We start from the raw sequence: 23,837 nt of genomic DNA, 5'->3' as shown, positions 1-23,837 counted from the left end.
TAGAGAGAGACACTGCGAGACCATGGAAATATTCTGCTCAATTTTCCTCTTTAGTGTCAATATTTATTAAGAATTCTTGCCCAAACAAGTTTATATTATGATGGTTACAAACTCTCCAACTTTGTCACCATTTCTAGTGCATTACTTTTACATGTTCACTGGTGGTGGTAGATGGGGCGGGGGGGGGGGACCCTCTACTCATAATAAAACAATGTTAGAAATTACTATGAAAACATAAGACAAAAGAAAAACATCAAGTCTTTTTCAAGACAACCAGGGCTATAAATTTAGGAAGTAGACAACATAGGTAAAAAAGAATCATGCAAAAGAAAAAATCATGCTTTTTGGCTTAATCCTACTTTGAGTCAGAACATTAACTGACAGTAACTTGATTATGATAAATGTATCCCCCTAAATATCATAGTTGGCAATTTTACATACATATTTTAAATTCAACATGTTATGTATTTATGATTTGGAAGCAGCCTGAAACATTTTTAAGCAACAGAAATATACAAAACAGTTACAAGTGAAAACGCTCCTGGCAAAGCACCCTGTGTTTTAGCCCAGAGCCAAACCATAGGAGTCTGAGGTTATTAGAAAAAAACACCCACTTGGAAAATGCTGTTTTTTATTTTAAGAATCATATGTTTTGGGGGAGTGAAGGAGGGAGAGAGAGAGAGAATAACAACTTTCTCTTTGGCTTAAAATACTCAACACCTTGAAGTCATTATTACACTTACAATTAGAAGCCAGTAGCAACCAAGTAGTCTGTCGTCCAAGGAGGAATATCCAGCACAGGAGCAAATGATTGCTGTTTCGTTACTCAGTTATTTAGTCTTCAGCTGAAGATGTTCCCACTTAGAAGGTATTGAGGTCATTACTATTTCAAAAGGGTCGACATTGGTAGAATGAATGACCTTTTCATGGTATTAAGCGGAATTACTGGTGATTAGTGAGATGTTTTTTCATTTTTAAAACATAAAAGCTTCCATATCCCAACCCATCTATCCCAAACCAAAGCAGGCACCTTTGGGGTCTGTGAGTACCACCTACAACCCACCAGTCTACGAGACCCGTCGCAGAAAGCGTGGAGGGTGTGGAAGGGACTGGGGGTTGGCTATCAGTGCGCTGATTGTAGTAACCTTCTCACCATTGCTTACTTACAATCATATCGGTGATTTTTTTTTTGTATTCTAATCTCATTGGAGGCTTTTCATTAACATATTCTTCCTCTAAATTCATTTGGGGCACAGAATATTGGACAATTGCAGGCAGGGTGCAAGAAGGGAATAACAATTTTCTCTTTAGTTTGGCTTCTATGGTTTGGCACTCAGTTGCCTTCATTTTTCAGAAACCCAGGTTAGTTCAGCATAAAACGGCAGGTGAACCCAACCATTATGTCCACAGGGAGACTTCTCCCATGGACCACACACTACCCGACATACGAAGTCTCTTGTGGCGATTCCACTGCTCTGATCTTCCTGGCTCTGTCTGCACCTCTGGTCCCGGAGGCCGACACAGGCTCCAGGCAGCAGTTGTTATGACAACAGTATTCACTCCCTCGAGGACGGTGGTAGGCTCTTCAAGGGCAGGCACCTTCTTCTCAGGGGCAGGAGCCACATCTTTTTCTTCAGAGACATTTCTACCTTTGATTTTCTTTATGATCATGCCTGGATCTTGGTCTCCTTGCCTATGACAGGAACATTCTTTTGAATTGGGCAAGTGCAGCTATTTCTGGCCTCCAGTGCTGAGGTTTCACCGATGGCACCAGCTCTGTATGATGTCTCAGTGAAGCAGGTTGACCGGTGACAGTTTACAGGGCGACAGAGGAATAGGTATCTTCTTCCGAGGTTTTAGGCTGTAGTGGACAGGAAGCTTTGTTATCCTTTACAGTTCTTTTTGTTTGATCCCCTTCGCTGAGGTTCTTCATAAAACTGACGTGATTGGCTCACTCAAAGTATGCTGTTCCTCTCCAGTTTCCACGGACGTGGGTTTGAACTTGAGAGTCACATACTCTTCCCCTGACTTCTCTGTGCAGTTGCACTCCTTGCCTTCTTCATAATCTGAAAAGAGTTGAGATTGGTAAAAATAAAATTCTGCCCTAACTGGTTTGGCTCAGTGGATAGAAAGTCGGCCTGTGGACTGAAGGGTTCCAGGTTCGATTCCGGTCAAGGACATGTATCTTGGTTGCAGGCACATCATTTCTCTCTCATCAATGTTTCTTTTTTTTTTTTTTTTTTCTTTTTTTTTTTTTTAATTTTTTTATTGCTTAAAGTATTACAAAGGGTATTACATATGTGTCCATTTTATCCCCCCGCCCTAGACAGTCCCCCAGCCTCCCCTATCCCCCAGTGTCTTATGTCCATTGGTTATGCTTATACGCATGCATACAAGTCCTTTAGTTGATCTCTTACCCCCCTACCTCCTGCCCCCCAACCCTCCCCGGCCTTCCCACTGCAGTTTGACAATCTGTTTGAGGCAGCTCTGCCTCTGAATCTATTATTGTTCAAAAGTTTATAATGGTCTCTATTATCCATGAATGAGTGAGATCATGTGGTATTTTTCCTTCATTGACTGGCTTATTTCACTTAGCATAATGCTCTCCAGTTCCATCCATGACGTTGCAAATGGTAAGAGTTCCTTCCTTTTTAGAGCAGCATAGTATTCCATCGTGTAGATGTACCACAGTTTTCTAATCCATTCATCTACTGATGGGCACTTAGGCTGTTTCCAAATCTTAGCTATGGTGAATTGTGCTGCTATGAACATAGGGGTGCATATATCTTTTCTGATTGGTGTTTCTGGTTTCTTGGGATATATTCCTAGAAGTGGGATCACAGGGTCAAATGGGAGTTCCATTTTCAGTTTTTTAAGGAAACTCCATACTGTCTTCCATAGTGGCTGCACCAGTCTGCATTCCCACCAGCAGTGCACAAGTGTTCCTTTTTCTCCACATCCTCTCCAGCACTTGTCGTTTGCTGATTTGTTGATGATAGCCAGTCTGACAGGTGTGAGATGGTACCTCATTGTTGTTTTGATTTGCATCTCTCGGATGATTAGTGACTTTGAGCATGTTTTCATATGTCTCTTGGCTTTCTGAATGTCCTCTTTTGAAAGGTGTCTATTTAGGTCCTTTGCCCATTTTTTGATTGGATTGTTTATCTTCCTTTTGTTAAGTTGTATGAGTTCCCTATAGATTTTGGAGATTAGGCCCTTATCAGATATGACATTGGCAAATATGTTTTCCCACACAGTGGGTTTTCTCGTTGTTTTGTTGATGGTTTCTTTTGCTGTGCAGAAGCTTTTTATTTTGATGTAGTCCCATTTGTTCATTTTCTCTTTAGTTTCAAGTGCCCTAGGAGCTGTATCAGTGAAGAAATTGCTTCGGCATATGTCTGAGATTTTGTTGCCTTTGGATTCTTCTAGAATTTTTATGGTTTCCTGTCGTACATTTAAGTCCTTTATCCATTTTGAGTTTATTTTTGTGTATGGTGTAAGTTGGTGGTCTAGTTTCATTTTCTTGCATATATCTGTCCAATTTTCCCAACACCATTTATTGAAGAGACTATCTTGGCTCCATTGTATGTTCTTGCCTCCTTTGTCAAATATTAATTGAGCATATTGGTTCGGGCCGATTTCTGGGCTCTCTATTCTATTCCATTGATCTATATGCCTATTCTTGTGCCAGTACCAGGCAGTTTTGAGAACAGTGGCTTTGTAATACAACTTGATATCTGGTATTGAGATCCCACCTACTTTGTTCTTTTTCAGGATTGCTGCAGCTATTCGGGGTCTTTTTTTATTCCAGATGAATTTTTGGAGAGTTCGTTCTAGATCTCTGAAGTATGCCGTTGGTATTTTAATGGGAAGTGCATTGAATTTATAGATTGCTTTGGGTAGTATGGACATTTTAATGATGTTGATTCTACCAATCCATGAACACGGTATGTTCTTCCATCTGTTTATGTCTTCCTCTATCTGTTTTTTCAACGTCCTGTAGTTTTCTGAGTAGAGGTCTTTTACCTCTTTAGTTAAGATTATTCCTAGGTAGCTTAGTTTTTTTGGTGCGATGGTAAACGGGATTGTTTTTATAATCTCTCTTTCTGAAAGTTCACTATTGGTGTATAGAAATGCCTCAGATTTCTTGGGGTTAATTTTGTATCCTGCTACATTGCCAAATTCATGTATTAAGTCTAGTAGCTTTTTGATGGAGTCTCTAGGGTTTTGTATGTATAATATCATGTCGTCTGCAAATAAGGACAGTTTTACTTCCTCTTTTCCAATTTGGATGCCTTTTATTTCTTCTTCTTGCCGAATTGCAATGGCTAACACTTCCAGTACTATGTTGAACAGGAGTGGTGAGAGGGGGCATCCCTGTCTTGTTCCTGTTCTTAGGGGAAATGGTGTAAGTTTTTGTCCATTGAGAATGATGTTGGCTGTGGGCCTGTCATATATGGCTTTTATTATGTTGAGGTATGATCCTCCTACTCCCACCTTGCTGAGAGTTTTTATCAAAAATGGGTGTTGAATTTTGTCAAATGCTTTTTCTGCATCAATTGATATGACCATGTGGTTTTTTTCTTTCAATTTGTTTATGTGATGTATCACGTTTATTGATTTGCGGATATTGTACCATCCTTGCATCCCTGGGATAAATCCTACTTGGTCATGGTGTATGATCTTTCTGATGTACTGCTGGATCCGATTTGCTAAGATTTTGTTGAGGATTTTGGCATCTATGTTCATGAGGGATATTGGCCTGTAATTCTCTTTCATTGTGTTGTCTTTACCTGGTTTTGGTATTAGGGTGATGCTGGCTTCATAGAATGAGCTTGGAAGTGTTCCTTCCTCTTGAATTTTTTGTAGTAGTCTGAGGAGGATAGGTTTTAGTTCTTCCTTGAATGTTTGGTAAAACTCCCCTGTGAAGCCGTCTGGTCCTGGGCTTTTGTTTGCTGGAAGCTTTTTGATGACTGCTTCAATTTCTTCCATAGTTATTGGCCTGTTGAGATTTTTAGATTCTTCCTGATTGAGTTTTGGAATGTTGTATTTTTCTAGGAATTTGTCCATTTCCTCCAGGTTGTCTAGTTTGTTGGAGTAGAGCTGTCCATAGTATTTTTTAACAATCATTTGTATTTCTGTGGGGTCTGTTGTTATTTCACCTCTTTCATTTCTGATTTTGTTTATTTGGGTCCTCTCTCTTTGCTTCTTGGTGAGTCTGGCTAGAGGTTTGTCAATCTTGTTTATCCTTTCGAAGAACCAGCTCTTGGTTTCATTGATTTTCTGTATTATTTTTTTGGTCTCTATGTTATTTATTTCTGCTCTAATCTTTATTATCTCCTTCCTTCTGCTCACTCTGGGGTTTTCTTGTTGCTCTCTTTCTAATTCTTTGAGTTGTAGAGTTAGCTGATTTACTACCATTTTTTCTTGTTTTTTGAGATAGGCCTGTAGAGCTATAAACTTCCCTCTCAGGACTGCTTTCATTGTGTCCCATAGGTTTTGGATTGTTGTGTTTTCATTGTCATTAGTTTCCAGGATGTTTTGAATTTCTTCTTTGATTTCATTGGTAACCCAATCAATATTTAATAGCATGCTATTCAGCTTCCAGGTGTTTGAGTATTTTGGGTTGTTTTTATTGCAGTTTATTTCTAATATTATGCCATCGTGGTCTGCGAAGACGCTTTTTATGATTTCAATCTTCTTGAATTTGGGGATACTTTGCTTGTGACCCAATATATGGTCTATTTTTGAATATGTGTCATGAGCACTTGAGTAGAATGTATATTCCGTGGCACTGGGGTGAAGTGTTCTGAAGATGTCTATTAAGTCCATCTGATCTAGTGAGTCATTTAGTATTGCTGTATCTTTGCTGATTGTTTGTCTAGAGGACTTATCCAGTGATGACAGTGGTGTATTAAAGTCCCCTACTATGATTGTATTGTTGTCGATCTCTCCTTTGATATCTTCCAGAAGATTTTTTATGTATTTGGGTGCTCCTGCATTGGGTGCATATATGTTTATCAGGGTTATATCTTCTTGTTGTATTGATCCTTTTAGTATTATGAAGTGGCCTTCCGTATCTCTTGTTATGGCCTTCACTTTGAGGTCTATTTTGTCTGATATAAGTATTGCTACCCCAGCTTTCTTTTCTTTTCCATTAGCCTGAAAGATAGTTTTCCATCCCTTCACTTTCAGTCTGTGTGAGTCCTTTCTAATGAGGTGGGTCTCTTGTAGACAGCAAATGTATGGGTCATGATTTTTTATCCATTCAGCCACTCGATATCTTTTGGTTGGAGCATTTAGCCCGTTTACATTTAAAGTTATTATTGAAAGGTACTTGTTTGTAGCCATTTCTTTTTTGTGTGTGTGTGGCTGTTTTCTTTCTGGGATTTTTATTTCTTCTTTTTACACCAGTCCCTTTAGCATTTCTTGCATTGCTGGCTTGGTGGTGATAAACTCCCTTAGCCTTTTTTTGTCTGTGAAGCTTCTTATTTCCCCTTCAAGTTTGAATGATAGCCTTGCTGGATAGAGTATTCTTGGATTCAGTCCTTTGCTTTGCATCACTTTGTAAATTTCCGTCCATTCTTTTCTGGCCTGATGTGTTTCTGTTGAGAAATCATTTGATAATCTAATGGGAGATCCCTTGTATGTAACTTTCCGTCTCTCTCTTGCAGCCTGTAAGATTCTCTCTTTGTCCTGAACATTTGCCATGGTAATTATGATGTGTCTTGGTGTGGGTCTTTTCGGGTTCACCTTGCTTGGGACTCTCTGGGCTTGTGTGACTTTTTTCTTCCCCACCTCAGGGAAGTTTTCTGATATTATTTCTTCCAATAGGTTTTCTAATCCTTGTTCCTCTTTCTGTTGTTCTGGCACCCCTATTATTCGTATGTTGTTTCGTTTCATGTTGTCCCAAAGCTCCCTTAGGCTCTCCTCCTGTCTTTTAATTTTTTTCTCCAACTGAAGTACAGTTTGGGTGTGTTTTGCTTCCCTGTCTTCTAATTCACTAATTCGGTCTTCCGCTTCTCCTAGTCTACTGTTGATACTTTCAATGGTGTTCTTTATTGCAGCTATATCGCACTTCATTTCTTCTTGGGTCTTAGTTAAGTTGTCGATTTTTTCATCTGTTTCTTCTTGCTTCTTGGATAAGTTGTCGATTTTTTCCTCCATCCGGTGTATGCACTCTAGGACCCTTATTCTGAATTCTTTTTCTGTCATGTTGTATGCCTCTGTATCACTTAGCTGCTTTTCTGGTGAGTCCTCCTTTTCTTTCCTTTGGGGATTTCTTTGTCTACCCATGTTTGATCTCACTGACGTATATAGATATTGAGTCGTTCAGTGGCTGCTCCCTAGGTGGCAGTGGCTCCTCGGGCTGTGGTTGCTCCTTGGGCGGTTGTGGTAGCAGCTGCTCCTCTGTTGTTAGCGGGTCTTCTGATGGGTGCTGTTCACAGCTGTTGTGGCTCTTCTGGCTGGTGGAGGGAGGCTTCACCCACAGCAGCTGTTCCTCAGACAGAGCGTGTGGAGATCAGGAGGCCGCTGTTGCTTGGATCTGCTTTCTGTGGGGAGAAGCCGAGTTCCTCTGAGTTCACGTAGTCGCGCTGCTTGAGAGCTGTTGTTGCCGGGTTAGTAGCTGGTCTCTGGATGCCGGCGACAGTCACCCAAGATGGCACGGTCTCCGCGGCTGTGCCGGCGCACCTGGAGAGGTTTCAGCCTCAGCCTCTAACCGTTCCCTTTATCTAGGATTTCTCTGTCTTTCCTGGCTGCAGACTGTCTCAGCTGAATCTCCTCTGCTTATTCGGGCTGTATGCTACCCGTTTCAGCTGCCCGCCCTTATCTGCTCCGGGACAAGGCACCGACACGTCTGTCTAAACCTCCGCCATTTTCTCTCCTCATCAATGTTTCTAACTCTCTATTCCTCTCCCTTCCTCTCTGTAAAAAAATCAATAAAAATATATTAAAAAAATTCTACTAACTTTCTAGCTCACGATTGCTCTTTTATAAGTCTCCTTTCACTTTCTGTCATCCAAAAGCAATCTCAACTCCATCATACTTAAAATGATGTAAATGCAATAAGCCAGATGTTTTATTCTAGGTAAATTAATTTTTAAGTCCTTAGAGTGAAAAAAAAAAAAGACGGAAATAATAGACCACCTGGACAGGTGCAAAAAGCCTCAAAAGCGAGTTGAATTTTAGGGAATCTAGCTTTATGTGGTTCAGCCTCTCTCCCTTAGGATACCTCACAGAGTCATCAGAACACAGCCAACCCTCTCATTTTTATGAAATGATTGAATCTTGCTGGAATAAGAGTCTGAATTTGAGTTTGAATTTAGAGTTTCTGCTTACTTTGTAAAACTGGACTTGTGCCCCACTCTTGCCTGCTGTGTGGCTCAGTCTCCACCCATGGGGATACTTCTAGCAAAGAATGTAGTTTATGGAGTCAATCCAGACCTGGCTTCAAATCCTATCTTCGCAGTTTTCTAGCAGTATGATCTTGGACAAGTCACTTAACCTCTTTTAAGTTCTTTATTTACACATGGGGGTTGTTGTGAGCGTAAGGAGGTAAGAGCCCTTAAAGTAAGCACTCATTAATTATTAGCTATTATTTGTTTTATTTTGTGCTAAAAATGCACACTGTATCTGTTAGTTCCTCTTTCCCTAAGATCTCCACCTGTGACATGTTTACAAGCCTGGGATGAATGAATGCACATGCGAATTAGTTACACCGAGTTCAATTTAGCTGTAACAATTGGAAAAACAACATTGGCTCAGGCATGGAAGAAGTTAATTTCTCTCTCTAAAGTCAGGACATAGGCTCTGCTCCACAAAATCCCCAGGAATTGGGCTCCTACTCTATTATGTGGCCTCCACTCTTTTGTTGTTTTTCCAATTGTTACAGCTAAATGGATGTCAGAGAGCAAAAGAGAGATCAAAACATCAATGATGAAAGAGAATCATTGATCAGCTGCCTCTTGCACACCCCATACTGGAGATTAAACCTGTGCCCTGGGCATATGCCCTGACCAGGAATTGAACCATGACCCCCTGGTTCATAGGTCGACGTTCAACCACTGAGCCACACTGACCGGGCTAGAGAGCAAGATTTTTGTACCACACCTTCAGTGTCATCCAAGGGAAGTGGTTCTGACTTCTTTACCATTGACAGATCTGTCCCCATGGGGGATAGAACTTGATATCACCATCTCAAGAGCATCTGCATGACCTCCACCTCATGCTATAGTTCTAGTCCAGTGAGCCACTCCTCAATTCCTTTTTCAGATTACCCTGAGCCTTTCTTTGACCATTTCCACACAGCAAGACATTGACTAGTAAGCCAAGTGATTTGCTTGGGAGGAGTGACATTTCTGAAAAGGTTAGAATGCGAGTGATGAGGATATGTATTTGCTACCTGAGAGTCTCTGTGTTTTTATTTCTCCTCCTGTCAAAGATCCCTAATTATCTAGGGAAGTGATCTCAAGGTTGGTCTGTGGACCAGCTGCATCAGTATCACCTGGGGGCTTGTTAGAAATGCAAATTCTCAGGCCTCACTCCAGGCCCAGTGAATCAAAGACTGGGGATGTGTGCAGTCTGGAACTAGATGTTTCAACAAGCCTTCCAGATGATTCTGAGGTTAAAGAACCACTAGTTTAAAGTGACAGTCTTCTTGACAAATCTTCATACCCCTAAGATATACCCAATAGTTTTTTTTTTTTTAAGGTTCATTCTGTTTAAGGTAATACCCCATGAAAGGAAAAGTATGTAGAAATTGTTACCTTTAAGTTGTAAAGAAATGTGACATCACATTTCTTGCTGGTTTCTAAGTGAGTAAAATTGCTAAGAAAAAGAGAACTTTGAAAAAACTCTGAAAAATATCAGGGGCTGTAGGCTGTTCTTTGGGGTATGAGTCTCCTTAGCTTACTTCTTCCAAATCTCACTGCTGAGCCCCCACTCCTTGGTTTCCTAGAATTTCTAGGAAGCATTCATGGTGGGTAGCAGCTCCACTTGCTAGCTCTGCTGGTTGCCTGGTCTTCCTGTCTGCTCCCCACCTTGATTCCCATCTCTGAGTGGGGTTATTTTCCCAGACAGCTGTTCTCATTTCCCCACTTTTAATGATTGTGAGCCTTTCCCACTCCTAATCCCTTAATAGACCCATGCCCAACTCTACAGATATCTGAACTCAGCTCTCCCAAGGCTCAGATTCTAGTGTTCCACTCCTGAAATCCGATGCATAATGACAGGTTCAGCCTGCAGCAGTGGAACATGTGGCACCATCCATCACCCAACTCTTGGAAACATGCAAAGATGCCAGGCATGTGGACAATGGGCCAACAATTTCACCTGCTTAGTTTTTAAAATTTAAGCCCTGGCCGGTGGCTCAGTTAGTTGGAGCAGCGTCCCATACACCAAAAGGTTGTGGGGTTGATTCTAGGGCAGGGCACATACGTAGGTTCTTGGGGCATATCACAGGAGACAGCCTATTGATATTTCTCCCCACGTTTCTCTCTCACATCAATGTTTCTTTCTTTCTCCCCCCTCATTTTTAAAATCAATTAAATAACATATCCTTGGGTGATGATAAAAAATTTAAAATTATAGACTGTTCCCAATCTGTCTATTCAGAAAGGAGATTCTATATAGTACTGAGAGGGATCACTAACATAAGATTCAGAGAGCAAGGTTTTTGTACAATAAATACCTGAAGTGTCATCCAAGGGAGGTGGTTCTTTGCTTCTTGAGCAGCTCCGCTCCACCCTAGGGCACTGACCTTCATGCCAGAAACTCTGAATACTCTTGTGTTTTTGGAACTGTGATGGAAAGTCTTCTTGTTCTTTGGGGCAGGGATTAGGTGGGATTAGGGTGAGATATTACTGAAAACGGGTGCCTTGCCCTTTTCAGCTCTTGCAGTGACAGGCACAACCAATGTGTATGGATTTTGTAGTTCACAAGACACCTTCAGCTTTTATCATTGACAAAGCATCTGGGTGGCTCTGAGGGGGGAGCGGGGAGCTATCATCATCACGAGTATTGGTGAGATAGCAGATTGGAAGCGTGCCTCTCTTTCCCCAGGTTGCTCAAATAAGAGAAGGCAACCTTGGGATAACAGCCAGGTTTTATGTCAACTTGATCTTCAGTTTACCAACTCCCCCTTGCTGAATGGATACAATCTCACACTATGAAACCCCCAGGGACATGTCAATGGCTTTGTTCAGTGAAGATTTGACATAATAGATGCATTTATAGACATCGCATTTGTATTCAGTTTGCAAGTGGCTGTCAAATCCATCACCTTATCTAGGCTCCCTAAGGACTTTATGTGAATGCTTTTATTATTCTTGTTTTACAGATGAGGAAAAAACTCAGACTCAAGGAGGATGAGTAACTCGCTTAAGGTTACACAGCTACTAAAGGTCACCTAGTTTTTTTGTTTGTTTGTTTGTTTTTTTACAATAGAACCTCTGTCCACTAGGTTGAGCTAACTCCTCTCTGCTATAACTTCTAAACTGAAAAGAAAGGAGATGAACCCAGTAAGGCAGGGTTTCCCAAATCATTTCTGTTAGAAATACAGAGGCTTGGGGGAGCTCCCACCCCCATCCATGAACTCTCTGAAGCTCTAGGGGTGGGAGCAAATATTCCAAGGGATGCTTTTGATTGGTGGAGAAAGACACAAGCTGAAAACTGCTCAAGGCCTCAAGTTTTTCATAAAGGGTGTTTGCCTTTTGAGGGAAGTTTTGGATGGGTCTTTGGGAAGGAGGTCATGAGAGGTCTTGGTCAGTAGATATTTTATGTTATTCTTTATGCATAATTATCTATCCATCTGAGGTTTGGCTCCTCTGCGTAGCAATAGTGACTGTAATTACATTTCATCTGATGAAACATTGACCTAGTTAATTTTGGATTCAAGTTTCATCCTCCAAGGAAGAGCCATCTCTTCCATCTTGCAAGTTCTGTGTAGTTCTAAGAGTCACAATTATTTTGAAAATAAACATCAGTTGTTAACTTGGTTCTTAAGTATTCCCTGTCAAAGATTCCCATTGTCCGAAGATGCTAGAACCTTCAAACTCACATCAGCAGCATCTGGGAGCTTGTCCGAAATGCAGAAACTCAGACTCTGCCGCAGCTGTACTGAATCATTCAATAAGATGTCCCATGATTCACAGATACATTAACATTTGAGAAGCACTGGTTTAGGACATTTTTCCTTTTAGTAATTGTTACAACTTGTTGAGGACCTGAAACTGGACAATTAATGGGTCTGGGCTGCCTGTCACTACTTAAGCCAATTCACCAGAGACAGGTTTGAATCATATACGGGTGTTTATTCCAATAATGCTGTCAGTATGGGAGAGCAACAGGTCATCCACAAAATTCTGCTCTGCCCCCCACCATAAGCCAACTGCTTATATTGGGTAGAAGGCAGAAGATTACATGGGGAAGTAGGCAAAAGTGATAAAAATGGGTATGCAAAATGGGCAGTTTACAAGCAATGCGGGCTAGGGGTTTGCAAAGGCCTGCAGGTATGCAAAGGGCTGGGGTTTGCAAAGGGCTGGCACCTCTGGTTTCTGCAACAAAGTTGTTAATCTTCCCATGATAATAGGCAGCTCCTGGACATGGAAAATTGGGCGCATTTCCAGGTGAGCTCCCAGGTTCTGCAACTCCCAGCCAGGTTAGAATGTGCTATCTTTCATCAGAAAAAAAAACAAGAATGGTTAACAGAGTATGATTAATATTTCTTATAATTATAGCTGGTCTCCAATATTCTACTTCTGCCCCTAATAGAACCTCCCCCCTCTCTCAAGGGAGGTGCTTTACTTTTTTTTTTTTTTTTAATTTAGTCCTCCCAACAACCCTTCAGGGAAAGGATTGTTATCTTCAGTAAACAAAAGAGGAAACTAGTGCTAAGAGATTTAATCACTTGCCCAATTAGTAGTTAATACTGAGATGAAATTAAAACCAGGTCTGTCTGCTCAATCATGGAACAATTGCCTTAATACTTTTTCTTCCTTCTCTTCTTCAAGTTTTCCTACTTGAATCTGTTTATTATTTTTCTCTCTCCCTCACAATCTCTCAAGGTCTTTTTCAAGACAGCATGGTAAGGAAACAAACAATACTATATAATAAGGAACTAATATGCTAATTAGACCTCACAGCAGAACCATCACCTGGACGACCTTCCAGACAAAGCCAGGGCTGCGAGGGCTGGCCGAGGCTGTGAGGGGCTGCAAGGGCCGAGACCCTTGCACAGATTTCGTGCATCGCGCCTTTAGTAGATAGATAACCAAAACTTTATATCAAATTTTTGTGAGTAAAAAAATTTTATTAAAAAAAATCTGGAACAAATATATTTTTGTATGTGTATTTGTAACATATGACAAAAACTTAATAAATCTAATAAATAAAAATCTTTTATAAACCAATAAAAGTACTTCAATAGAAAAGATAAAAGAAAAAAATAATAGACAAAGGATCAATTAAAATGAAAAAGTTAAATATCACTATAATAAAAATATTTTAAAAGAGTTATATTTTCATCCCCTAAATTAGCAAAGGTTTAAAAGAAAAGATAAAATCCAATGTAGTTGGGAATGGGTAGGGGTTGGCAATAGAGCCTTAAATAGTTCTGTTATTGAAAATGATGTTTTAAAAATATACTTAATAAAAAGAAATGATGCTTACCATATATTAGTAAGTACAAAAGACATGTGGGAAATGTATATGTTTATCCTATTACTTTAAGTTGAAAAATTTTTTATAATATGTACAGAAAAAAAACTTGGAATAACCAACATCAAAATGTTAACAATGTTTATCTTTGAATAGAGAACAGCCCTGCTCTCTTTAAAATGGGAGTAGCTGGTTTGGCTCAGTGGATAAAGTGTCTGCCTGCAGATTGAAGGATCTTGGATTTGATTCTGGTCAAGGGCACCTTGTCTGTTTTCAGTTTGAGGATGTTTTGAATAAAGCTGCTATATATATTCTTTCTGTGGACAAAGGCTTTCATTTGTCTCGGATAAATATTTAGTAGTAAAATTGCTGGGTAATAAAGTAGGGGTTATATTGAGCTCAAAAAAAAATTGCCAGACTTTTTTCCAAAGTGATTGTGCCCTTTAACACTCCTATCAACATGATATGAGAGTTCCAGTTGCTCTATATTGTCACCAACATTTAGCATATATTGTAGTATCTCATTGTAGGTTTTACTTTGCATTTCCCTGCAGACTTAATGTTCAACACTTTTAAAAAAAAAATATATATATATATTTATGATTTCAGAGAGGAGGGGAAAGAGAGAGAGAGAGAGAGAGAGAGAGAGAGAGAGAGAGAGAGAGAGACATCAATGATGAGAGAGAATTATTGATTGGCTACCTCCTGCATGCCCTCTTCTAGGGATCAAGCCCATAACCCGGGCATGTGCCCTTGGCTGGAATTGAACCTGGGACCCTTCAGTCAGTAGGCTGACACTCTATCCACTGAGCCAAACCAGCTAGGGCTTAATGTTGAACACCTTTTAATGTGCTCATTGGCCATTCATATATCTTTCTGAAGTGTCCATTCAAAATTTTATGCCCAATTAAAAAGTTGGTTATTTGTCTTTTTATTATTGAGATGCAATAGTTCTTTATGTATTCTGCATATAAGCTCTTTTGTGAAATACATGTTTTGTGAATGTGAGAAATTGACTCTGAAGGTAAAGTGGAAATAAATTTAGGTAATATACGCTGAGAGAATAGTGCTTAGAAAGTCAGTGTTTCCTTGAAGCTCAGTTTTGCAGAAATCACTACTAAACTTTGCTTTTAACTAATCAATTAGTTTTTGTTTCCCAACTTAGGTTGGTCTCCTCTAATTTGGGAGATAAATAATAGGTTTTATTTGACATCAAATATGCCAAAAATCCTGGATTCCTGGTTGTCTATTTGACTGGTTCACTCAGTCCATGGTCTCTCTTCCAGACACTGCAGTAATGTCTGACTCCTTCATACCCCTCCGCCCACCCCCTACAGGCATTCCCCATGTGGCAGACATGGTATCACCTTTGAAAGACTCTTGCTCAGAATTCCCCAATGGCTTTCCATCTCTTTGAGTCCCTCTCCCAGCCTCTTCTGTTAACTCACTAATGCACTCATTGCTAGCCACACTGACATCCTTGCTGAGCTTGGAAATGCCAAGCATGCTACTGTCCCAAGGTCTTTGCACTTGCAGTTCCTCTCTATGGCATGCTCTTCCCCTGCCTCATTTCATTTGCCTCTCTTCAATCATCACCTCCTCAGAGAGACCTTCACTCATAAAACTAACGAAGAGAAACTCTTCAAAACTCTTTATATCTCCTTATCCTACTTTACTTTTCTTCATGGCATGCATCTTTGTCTGATTATCATAACTGAAAAATTATACTTAATTGTTTATCTTCCTCCTGACCCACTAGAATGAGGATGGGGCCTTGTCCACCTTATTCTCCACTCTAACTCCAGTGCCTACTAGCATGGTGACTGGCACATAGTAAATCATCTTTAAACGTTTGTTGAATGAATGAATAAGAAAAGAACGGAACCAGATGAGAATGTCACTCACCCCAACAATTCCATAACCTTGTATGCTGGGGTGGCTTTGGAAACTCAGCATTGAAGACAATGGGGTGCTTTGCTTAGAGAACTCATCTCTACCAGGAAGACAGCCTCACACTTTGTTGCCAAGCAACCAGTTATTGCTTATAACCAACAAATATAAAAGCACACATAATAATAAAGTAGGTAACAAGGCAGTTTTCTATACCTAACCAGGCATTTTATTGTTACTGTTCAATAGACTTGGGGAAAAAGAAAAATGAATGCTAATGACTTCTTGCTAGTAAGGGAAAAAGGCCACAGTTGTTTCCTGCCAGGAAGAGTAATGCAATTGCAATTTAGTCTTTGGAAAGTGTTCACCTAAGCAAACCAGAGCTTTCAGGGATCTTTCTTTTTCTCTCCCCACCCGCCCACCTTTTTTTTAGTAAAAAAAAAAAAAAAAAAAGGACTGTTTTTCAGAGCAGTTCAGGTTTACAGAAAAATTGTGCAGAAAATACAAAGTTCCCATATACTCCTCCTCAGTTTTCTCTATTGTTAACATCTTGCATTGATATGGTACATTTATTTCAATTGATGAAACAAGGAAGCTACATTATTAGTATCTAAAATCGATCATGTACATTAGGGTTCACTCATTGTCAACCCTTCCGTAAGTTTTGGCAAAAGATGATGTAATTCACTGCCCTCAAAATCCCTTGTGCTCCAACTATTCATCCCTATCCTTCCTCCTCCCATGTTTGGCAACCTCTTTATTTTTATTGTCTTTGTAGTTTGATTTTTTTTTATAATAAAAAAGTGATTCTTGTATATGAGAGAGGAGTTAAAAGGAAGTAAATAACAAAAAATTGAGGGTAGTATTTTGTTCAATTCCCCATTGTATCTCCAGTATCTAGAATAGTGACTGGGGGATAACTAGGGAAAGCCTCTTTACATTTTTATGTATGTCCTTTTGTATATGTGATTATTTACGCATACCATATCTGATTGCATATATACTTATATGACAGTCTCCTGTGTATGAAAGAATAAACCATTTACCAAGATTTATTAAATATTTAATAGGCTTCTGACATCCTGGCACTTCGTATCTACACTTTCTTAATCTTCAACACAAAAAATTGAGAAATTGAAGATAAGCTTGAGGTATGTCAAAGCTTACTGTAGGGACTTATCTAACTAGTGGCCCAGTGCACAGATTTGTGCACATTGAAAGGAAATTAATTAGAAGAAAGATTTGTGTGGTAATTACATTACTGCAAAAAATTACATGTCAAAATAGTATATGTAATAGAGTATTATAAAATTAAAATACAAAATATTTTAATATCGCTATTTGCCCTTTATAATAGAAGTGTCAGAGATGAAAGAAAATTAGTAAATGTATATGAAAATAATATATAAATTGATTAATAAATAAACAACAACATGATATGAAAACAACAAAGACATGATATAGAAACAACAAAAGCATGATATAAAAACAATGAGTGATAAATTGATTAAATTATTCTAATATCTCCCTGTACATCACAGTAAGAGTAAAAACACTTTCAGAGTGCTTGACTAATTTACCTTGTGATGAAGTATTTACAACTTTAACTTTAACGTCACATGCTCTTCAAACTCAAGAGAAAGCAACATATAACTGACCATGTCTGAAAACGGGTTCAGGTAGGAATATTCCTACTCTGTCTAGAGTTTGTCCCTGTGATTTATTAATAGTCATCGCAAATGCTGGCATCACAGGAAACTGTCTTCAAATTAATTTAAATAGGAGGCCAATGTCAGATGGGGACAAATAAATTCTTGGAATCAGAACAACCTCTCCTTCTACAATCCTGTTACTACTTCAGCTTTGATTATGTTAGATCGCAATCTTTTGTGCCAATAGTTGGTCTTCAGACATATTCTGTCGATGATGACGCTTTCTTTCAGCTTCAGAGGTACGTTGTGTCAATAGTTGGTCTTCAGATATATTCTGGCATTGTGTGCGATTGGCGCCAGTGAGAGCTTTATATGTATCGTGCATGTGTGAGCCAACGTTTATTTTTAAATTGCCCGTGCTGTCATATGTACCGGCCGGTTGGTCGGTTAGACAGTTGGTCAGATGGTTGCATGGTCACTTACCCTTTTATATATAAAGGTAACAATAATACTTCATAATGGAAATTTGTAGTTTGCAAAACTTTTTTTCACATGAATGATGACACCCTCAAAACAATCTTTTTGAAATTATTATTAATTTCATTTTGCTGTGAGTTTAAGTGACTTGTCCTGGACCAGATCTAGTTTTAAGACTTTTTTTGTTTGTTTTTGTAAATATATTTTTATTGATTTCAGAGAGAAAGGGAGAGAGAGAGAGAGATAGAAACATCAATGATGAGAGAGAATCATTGATTGGCTGCCTTCTGCACACCCCATACTGGGGATGCCCCCACAACCTGGGTATGTGCCTGACTGGGAATTGAACCGTAACCTCCTGGTTCATAGGTTGATGCCCAAACACAGCCATTCTGGCCAGGCTGGTTTTAAGTTTTTTGATGCCAAATTCTGCACCATAGCACCATTCATTTATACTCACCATCCCATTCGCCATGACATCCACTGTCTATGCCTGCCTGTGCCCAGATTCCAATCACTGATACTCTTGGACTTCATTTCTTGGGAGTCTCATCTAATTCAGCTGATGCAAGCAGATACTATGGAGAAGTCAGCTAACATACTCAATTTTCACTTAGCATTTAGGTTCCACCAGAATCTCCAATTGTAGCAATTTAAACTAACTTAGCACATACCCATGGACTGAGGCATGAGATCATCTGGAAGCGAATTCTGAATAGCTCAGGAGATGAGTTCCTCTTTAGAATTTCCAGAGATAATTCACAAAATGTGAAATATCGGTTAACATGCTTCTTACCAATCACATACAATAAGGCACCCAAGATGGACACTCAAAGGATAAATTGCAAACTGGGATCAAACACAGGAGTTTTGGAGCCATCCAGGCCCGGGTTCAAGTCCAATAAGATGTGACCGTGGACAATTAATTTCTCTGAGCCTCGGTTTTCTCTTCTGTAAAATGGAGTGGATGATACTCTTACCTTATAGGTAGGTGGAGTGCATGAGCCCATGCTAGTAACACAGTGCCTGGAAAAGAGTTATGTCCTCAGAAATTATTACATGTGATTACTTATTATCTTTTGAGCTGGGCCCTGGAGGATGTGTAAGCTTTGGATGAGAACACGAACATTCTAGACAGAGTATACCAGGTGTAAAGTACATTGCAATTGGTAAACAGGTCACTTTAGCTGGCCCATATGTGGTGCATGAGGGGAAGAAGGGAGCTCAGCAACCAGAACTGGGTGGTCTTGGAGTCTGGGGTCTAGTCTCTGGTCAGTGAGGTCATGCAGTCACGTGCATTACTTTAAAGACCTTGCTGGACTTTTGTTGCTCCCTAGTTCCTCCTAGTTTTCTGTCATAATCTTGGTATCCAGTCTCAATGATTCCATCATGGCCCATCATTTGCCATCTTCATGACAAAAGTTGCCTCCTAACTGGCTTCCTTGCTTCTACTCTTGCACCTTTTCCCATCTATGCTCTGCACAGCAGCTGTTAGAGTGACTCTCTAAAATACAAATATGATCACCGGCCTCATCTGCTTAAGCCCCCTCAATGGCTTCTATGGCACTTTGGGCAAAATCTAAAGCCCTTATCATGTTTAAAAAATTCTTGGTGTGAGCTAGCCTCTTATTTGTCCTTTCTAGCTGTCGGCATTCTGGCAGGAAAACAGCATAAATTAAAATGGGTAACTTGATGGGTGGTTAATGAAGAGGCTGTTTACAAGAGTGTGGGCAGGATTTGAAGAAATGAACAAGGGATAGTGCAGTCCTCTGGGGGTAATAACGCCAGGAACTGTTACCATCTCTAGGTCTGAAGGACAAGTGGAAAGAGTCATTAAGAGCCGACAGAATAGCTCCATGGAGAGGATTGCCTAATGGAAGTCATGGCTATAGGTAGAGGACTGAAACCAATGACAGCCACCTGTCAGGGTGAAAATTGAGAGAATAATACTTTGATTTCATGCTCCTCCTACTCTCTGCTCTCCTGCCAGTGCCTCTCCTTGGCCAAACCCAACCAGAAGCCAGAGGGCACGGAAGCCCAGTGATGATGCAGTCCATATAGGTGAGTTTACCAGGCAAGAGTACATCTGGAAGGCCCCTGTATAGTTCTTCTAAAGCACCTTTACCTTAAATATGCTGTTTACTTCTGTTTCTCCATACTCTTCCCTTCACCTATCTAATGCCTGCTCTTCACTCTGCTCTCAGCCTGAATGTCACTAATTCAGGGAAGAAGCCTTCTTCTATTTATTCCAGTTTAATTCATGTCTCTTTATTACCTGCTCTCAAGCACCCTCTACTTGTCTTTCTATATGCATATTAAAATTACATAATGATTAATTGCACAAGTATTTGTTTAAGAATAGTCTCTCTGTTAGACTGAGATCATAGGACCAAATTGGTCTGTTTTTTTCTTTTCTTTTTTTCTGTATCTCTAGCCCCTAAGTACAGTGGGCTCCGTAGCAGAAAACCAATAAATATTTGTTACATAATTAACTGTTTAATACCCATGTTGTCCAGTTTTCACATTTCTCCTTGTATGATACCCAATTTTGATGGAAACAGGTGTTGTTAACTTTTGGTGTGAACTTGATACTTTAATGAGTCAATAGACTGTTGGCTATTTTAACAAATATCTTTTTAAAAAAAATGTATTTTATTGATTTTTCACAGAGAGGAAGGGAGAGAGATAGAAAGTTAGAAACATCGATGAGAGAGAAACATCGATCAGCTGCCTCCTGCACATCTCCCACTGGGGATGTGCCCGCAACCCAGGTACATGCCCTTGACCGGAATCGAACCTGGGACCTTTCAGTCCACAGGCCGACGCTCTATCCACTGAGCCAAACCGGTTTCGGCAACAAATATCTTTTGAGAGTCTACAATATTCTAGGCATTGATAAGTTCAAGGGATACACAGATGGGTAACATTTGGTACTTGCCCTCAGGAGTTCAGAGTCTAATGGGGGAAATAGTAATGTAAACAAATAAATATCAAATAGTGCTACAAAAGCTATTCTAGTTGTCTAAATAAGTTTGTCCTTGGAGCACTGAGCAGAGAACAGATCATTCTATCTCTGTCTTTAGGGTTGGGGGAAGTTTAACATTGGACATGTGAGATGAACTTTAAAAGCTGGATAAGGTTTGCCCAGGTGAAGGTCTTCCAGGCAGACAAAACAGCAGGGACGAACAGGGAATGTGACCCATTAAGGCATGGACTTAGGTGATCTGTGTACTTTCCACAATTAGAGGAGTACAATACTAGTCAGCAGAATGTTCCAGGGCATTCTAAAGTCAATGGTGATTTTACACAAACAACATAGTGAGGGACAATAGCAAGGAGACATGGGGAGGCAGAGGAGGAAGAAAACATCTGGAAGTCCACCAAAGAAAAGGGCAAGTTGGACAACAACCAGAAGTAGCAAGGAAGGAAAGAAGGAAGGAAGGAAGGAGGATTAAGAGATAGAAAATCACATGTCCTCTACTGGGGATGAATCGAGCCTGCAACCTGGGCATGTGCCCTGATTGGAATGGAACCATGACCTTTTGTTTCCTAGGCTAACGCTCAACCACTGAGCCACACGGGCCAGGCATGAGTTATTGCTTTAAAAACCTCAAGTCTACATCATCCTGGTCCTGGTGTCTAACTTGTGATCTGGAAACAAGCCTGCCATGTCCCAGGACAATGTGTACTCTTGTGTACTCTTGCTGAGGCTCCTAAGTCTGGGGCATTGGGTGGTTTTGTTGGCAGTGCATGGTGGTATTTTGGAAATAACTGTGCCCCCTGACTGCCAACTTCGGTACACTGTCTTCATTTAGGATTTTTTGTCAACACTCCTTTCCAGACTGTTTCTGGAAGCATCTTTTGGAAATTCATGTTCTCCCCACCTGCTGATTCACCATTCACATTGCTTAAATGTCATCTTCTCATTTTCTCTATTTGTGCAGGATTCTGAAGCCAGCAACCATTTTTAAAAAATTAATGTATCCAACTTATCCAAGAAGCATGTGTTGTTTGTACTAGGTATTGTGTAAAGTGATGGAGATCCCTGGGTGAATAAGATACTGTCCTTGCCCTCAAGGAGCTTAAAGGCTAGCAGATGACACAAGCACAAAACAGATGTTCATGTTCCTAAGAGACTAGATCTTAATTGTTCCCACCACAAAAAGGAAATTATAATTATGTGAAGTTACAGAGGTATTAGCTAATGCTATGGTGGTAATCATATTGCAGTATATAAATGTTTTCAATCAACACGTTTATACCTTGAACTGACACGATGTATATGTCAATTATATTTCAATAAAAATAATTGAAAAAGAATAAAATTAATTGTAAGTAAAAAGAAAAGAAATAAAAAACTATGTCAGCCTTTTCAGATATTTTACTAGAGGGTTCAAAATGTCTATTAAAAATCTCCCATAATGTTCTTCCCCTAAGCAAATATTTATTCTTTATAAAAAATAATTGTAAAATCTGGAATATTTTTTTAATTCTCAAAATTACCATTAGAATTTCACTACTTTTTTTTTTTTTTAGAGTGGAAACTCTTTTCTCTTTTTGATTCTTTCTCTGTGGGCAATTGTTAATATTCTAAAAATAATAATGTCTATTTAAAAAAAGAAAATAATAATAAAGACAACTTAGAGATCTCTTTCTATAGGATATTGCTAACAAAACAAAATAAAACAAAACAGATTTTTATAAAAGTAGATGGTAAGTTATTTTTTTATTTGTTGCTTTCAGTTTCATATCAATATGATTTCACTCATATGGTTCTTAACTTTTTCTGTCTGACTCACTTCACTTAGTATGTTATTCTCAAGATCTATCCATATTGTCGAAAATGGCAATATTTCATCTTTTCTATTGACACAGACAACAGTAGGATGTTTATCAGAGGAAAGGGGTTGGGGTAGTAAAGAGGGTCAAATATATGGTGACAGAAGATGATTTGACTTTGGGTGGTGGGCACACAATGCAACATACAGATGATGTATCATAGATTTGAAACCTATATAATCTTATTAACCAATGTCACCCCAATAAATATAATAAAAAAGTAGATGGTAAGTGAAATGATAATCACAGGGTATTGTGGGAGCACATTGGAAGGTCCCCGAGGCAGGCTGGAGAGCAGTCATGGAAGGTATCTTGGGGAGATGACAGCTGAGCTGAATTTCAAAAGAGGAGTCAAGCAAAGGTGAATGGAAGGAGGACACTCAGGCAGAGGGACAGTGTATGAGCACAGAGAGGGCTAAGAAGGACAAATGGGGATGAAGTTGGTGAGATACACAGGGACCCTGGAGGGCTGTGAATGTCAGCAGTTTGTTTATTTTGATTATTTAGATTATGGGCAGCCATTGAAGGATTTTGTGATTAGATCTACATTTTAGACAGCTTGTTAGTTGTGAGAAAGATCCATTTGCGTGACACATAGAGTCTGGGAAAGGCTGGTTAGAAGGTTATAACAGTTTGAGAGATGGTGAGTGGCAAGGGACAGAGAAGACATGAATTTTGAGACATACTGAGAAGGCAGCAGCAGGCAGGACTTGGTGATTAAATATGGGAGTGAGGAGGACAGAAGTGTCCAACAGAGGGCTCCTGCTCAGATCCTAGTTTCACACCTGCAAATGAACCAGCTAATCACTCAGATTAAGGTGTTTGCATGTGAAGTTAGGTCTTGGCATTGAAGCCGGACTCCCTCTCTCAATAGTTTGAAATCTACGCTAGTCATTTCCCAACTGAGTCTCATCTGTAAGATGAAATAATAATCAGAGTGGCTTCTTAGGGTTTTAATAATGATTAAATGAAATAAAATATATGAAGGAATTTGTAAAGTTGAAAGGACTAATTGCATACAAAACGTTACTGTTCAAATACTGCCCCCGTCATCTTTACCAATCAACTCTTGCATTTCTATTTGTAGTTTGCAAAATATGAACCTCCTCCAATATCAACCATAGAGAAGACTAACTCTCTAAATAGCATCCAAACACTTTGGATTTGAGGGTGGGGTAGGGTAGAAGCAAGATAAGAGAAATCACCTTTTGTTTTGTTTTAAGTAACAGTCTTCTATTCTTTTGAATGTAATAGCATTTAATTTAAAAGAATCATTATGTTGTACCAATATTAGAGCCAGTGATTATGTCATAAATATCTGAA

The 23,837-nt window shown here is 39.5% G+C and overlaps 1 pseudogene across 1 annotated transcript; it reads right to left on the bottom strand.

Moving 5' to 3' along the window:
* Window positions 1–1,363: 1,363 nt before the first annotated feature.
* On the bottom strand, window positions 1,364–23,567 carry LOC308529217 (developmental pluripotency-associated protein 4-like; annotated as a pseudogene). Its single transcript has 3 exons — window positions 23,545–23,567; window positions 1,793–2,104; window positions 1,364–1,693 (listed from the first exon to the last, which is right to left on the bottom strand). The product of its transcript is annotated as a developmental pluripotency-associated protein 4-like (transcript).
* Between the last annotated feature and the right edge of the window lie 270 nt (window positions 23,568–23,837).

The sequence above is a fragment of the Myotis nattereri genome (genome assembly GCF_964212035.1).
Source record: "Myotis nattereri genome assembly, chromosome: 13".
NCBI lineage: Eukaryota > Metazoa > Chordata > Mammalia > Chiroptera > Vespertilionidae > Myotis > Myotis nattereri.
The sequence above is the reverse complement of the archived record's forward strand: the minus strand, read 5'-3'. Positions and strand labels throughout refer to the sequence as shown.